This window comes from Triturus cristatus, chromosome 4_1 (genome assembly GCF_964204655.1).
Source record: "Triturus cristatus chromosome 4_1, aTriCri1.1, whole genome shotgun sequence".
Lineage (NCBI taxonomy): Eukaryota > Metazoa > Chordata > Amphibia > Caudata > Salamandridae > Triturus > Triturus cristatus.
Window position 1 is genome coordinate 49,784,285 of NC_140585.1, and position 3,932 is coordinate 49,788,216.

The 3,932-nt window shown below is 42.9% G+C and overlaps 1 pseudogene; it reads left to right on the top strand.

Moving 5' to 3' along the window:
* The first annotated feature begins 414 nt into the window (after positions 1–414).
* LOC146839448 (protein AAR2 homolog pseudogene) lies at positions 415–1,566 on the top strand (annotated as a pseudogene).
* Positions 1,567–3,932: the final 2,366 nt, after the last annotated feature.

The following is a 3,932-nucleotide window of genomic DNA, read 5'->3' on the forward strand; positions in this document are numbered from 1 at the left end:
CACACACACACCAAGGACATGTTTCACAAAGGTAAAGTTAGATCCAAAGTCTAAGTTTATACTGAATGTTTAACTTTAAACCTGAATTCTAAGTTTAGATCTGAAGAACTAAAGTCTAACTTAAACCAAAGGTCTAACTTTACTAGTAGTAATTTACCTTTGTGAATCTTGAAAAGTAGTAAAGTTAGACTTCTGGACTAAGTTAAAATTCAGGTCTAAATGTGGGCTCCAGGTGTTAGACTTGAGGTGTAAAGTTAGACTGTAAGCCTAAACTTACACTTGAGGTTTAAGGTTAGACTTTTGTCCTAACTTCACCTTTGTGGAGGCAGCAGGAGCTGTGGAACTGCGGTTCGGGTGCCGGTCGGTTATCTGCGCACACGCTTTCCATAAACAAATAGGTAGTTAAATACAAACATGACAACAGTGGACATGGACCCTGAGCTCGCAAAACGCCTGTTTTTTGAGGGAGCCACTTTAATGATTTTAAACATGCCAGAGGGAACTGAGTTTGGCATCGACTACAACAGCTGGCAGACAGGCCCGGAGTTTAGAGGTGTTGAGATAATCCCTCCTGGTATCCACTTTATTCATTACAGCTCGGCCAGCCAAGGCAGTCCTGGGGTGAGCGGGCCACGTTCAGGGTTTTTTCTTAATATAAAGCAACGCGACCTTCTGGTTCTGCAATGGAACTCTGAAATTGAGGGGGTGGACCTCACACCAGCACCAGAGGAGGAAACGGAGCGTATGTGGGCAGATCTCCAGAACTTAGACTAGTTCTTAGGCCCTTATCCATCCGAGACTCTGAAGAAGTGGATTTCTCTCACCAACATGATCACTGAGTCAGTGATGGTGAAGCTGTAACCAGAAAGCCGTCACATCTGTGCTTTTGCAGAGGTGTTGCCAGTGGAGGCCATGACACATACTAAAGATCGAGAAAAGCAGAATCTGCCCCGTTATGACACAGTATGCAAGAGCTACCAGGAAGGTCTTGCACGTCTGCCTGTGATGAAACAGAAGGCTGGAACAGAGTTTCAATTCACTGAGATACCGAAAAAGATGCACCCGACAGGGGCGACTCCTGCAGAAGTCACCCAACCCAGCATGGACCTCAGCTATGCCCTTGTGACCTTGATCGACCAGCATTATGCAAGCCAGCCCCAAGGGATTTTGGGTGAGTTGCAGTTTCCCTTCGTCTGCTTCCTGATCGGGAACGTATACAAGTCCTTCGAGCACTGGAAGAAACTGTTGAACCTATTGTGCCGTTCAGAAGATGCTGTAAAGACACATGAGAGCATGTACAACAGCCTCATCTTGGTCTTGTACCACCAGCTGGGTGTAATCCCTCCTGACTTCTTCGTAGATATAATGTCCCATGATAACGTTTTAACAACTTTACAGACATTCTTCTCCTATACCTGCAGCTCATCCACCGAGCGGACTCTGAGAAAGAAAGCAGAGAAGTTTAAAATGCATCTAACCAAGAAATTTAAATGGGACTTTGAGATGGATCTGGAAGACTGTGCTCCTGGGGTGGTGGAGGTACCAGAAGGAGTGGTCCTTGGCTGAAAGGAGTGGAAGTACAGCAGGACATGTCATCTTTGCATGGTTTACTTGGTTACGATCCTTTACAAACAAACCCTTTCTTGAGGACTCTGACTATTTGCAACTTGTATAGTTGTCCTTTCTTCAGAGACTTTGTACCAACATTCCATGGTAAGATGCAAATTGTACTAAGAGTTTGGAGCCCAATGATCTGTCATTTACTTTGGCTTTTTCAAAATGTGTTGTGATTCTTTTTCCAACAAAAGTAAAAGAATGCTTCAGCAATTACAGCTCCACCCAGGACACAATACTCCATACAGCCTTTTGAGGACACTTGACAACCTCTGCTTGATTCAGCAAACTTAATTGTACCAGCATTCCATGGAGAGAAGTGATTAAAGAGTTTAAACCTATCTGCCGTGTCATGAGATTTTGGCTGTATCAAATTGGTATTGTGAATCTTTTTTTCCATCTAAAGAAAATGGTTACATCCTGTAAACATTACTCGGTGCAGTGTTTTGAGTATGTAAGGCACTACTTCTTGATCCAACAACCATCATTATGCATGACCGCATCGCATGCTTGCTGTTTTTCCTTATAGCTCTGCTGAAATGCCAGTATCTTCACAAAACAAAACACAACCCCGCAGCATAATTTTCAGCTTTCCTCATGGATTCTGCTGGTATCGTTATTGATTGACCTAGGCACGGGCGCACCATTTGCAAAACCTGCTTTAACAAATGAAAAACATTAGTAATGCAATGCTCTTCTAACACTCTTTGTTCTTTTCCCTTAACCCTTTTTCTCAATCTTACCAGAGGGGAAGGCAACTGTCCTCATTTCTTAGGCAGTAGTTATGATAACCGATTTGTTGTTGAATCACATTGGCTTTATGTATAACTTCTTTTCGGAACTTGTAACCAAGAGTTTATAATAGTTGGAATGTTATAAAACAGTTTTCACGGAGAGCGCTCTATGCAGTAAGATTCAAAATAAAATGGATTCTTATGATATCCTGCACAGAAAAAAAAACTTCACCTTTGTGAATCTGGCCCACAGTTTTTACACCCATACAGCTTATAGGATCTTTACCTTCACATCTTTATTCATAGTTAGAAGGTCTAGGCAATGTGGATTAAGTACTTTAATACTTTTTCTACTTGTGTCTATAACAAATAAAAAGGAAATGTGTCTATAACAAAAACCGTACATGTAGATATGCTGAGTACTATATGCTAAACTAGATCATTTCAGAGGGAGAGTAGGGACTGTATTACATTTCAGGAGACATGGCTCATAAATTAATAAAGGCAATAAATGTCATATTACCCTCTGCCTAGTTGCAAAGTGTCATGTAAACACTCTAGTTATGTTAAATGCTAACCTTAGTTTGACAAGTCAATATTGTATTAGCTTGCAGGTTAGGTGGAATTTTGACAAGGCCACACAAAATGTTCCAAACAAATAACATGAAAATCTATCTTGGAGAGAACAAAAGCGCAAGGTCAAAAAGATGTTTTACATTTTAACTTCCATAGCAAAGTTTGTTACAGCAAAAAAAGGTGAATAGAATTACCCGAACTTTTAATGAAACGATCTCTGAACTCAAAGGTATTGTTTTGATTGGTTGGATGTAAATCAGTTAATTTTTGTATATCTATTGTACAAAAATGTTTAGGGTGGTCTTGGAGTGGTAAAACTTGTAGATATTGTGATTGTTGACAGCGATATCCATGTAGTGGCATCCCACAGGCTATCACCTCACTCACAATTATGGTACAAAGACTGATTTTAATGTTTCATCACTGGATCCGTAAAAACCAAAAGAAAAAATGAAATAAAAGCCTCACTCTTACACTGCTCACACCAAAATGCCTTGTGCAGAGGGAATAGGTGTGCTTTGGGGACGAGGCTTCACAGCAAAGGGTCCACCATACTTGGATGAAGGCCATGTGCAGTGGAGGTTGGCAATTTAAATGCAACTATCTTAACCTTTTAAAAAAAACACAAATGAGGGGCATGGCCAAGATGGCAGCAAGGTAAGATGTGTCTCGCCACTTCTCCTCCGTCCACCGACCTTAGCAATGGCCCTGGGGCCCAAATAGCACGGAATGCACCCCAGAACTACACTCACACCCAGGCACGGTCAGCTTCCCTCCGGGCTCGGCCGTGGAGCCCTCTGGCGGTGACCCATTCCCTTGAACCCACGCCGGGGCTTGGCAACGAAGAGGAGCCGAGAGGGACCGAACAGCGCCACCGCGGAGGCGGTCGATGAATCACTCGATATTTCGCCTGCTGGGCGGCATGGATCCAAATAGAGACCTCCGGCTTGCCAGCGATGCACCGCGCCGGTACTGTGAAAGGGGCAGCCGGGAGTAGCTCTCACCTGC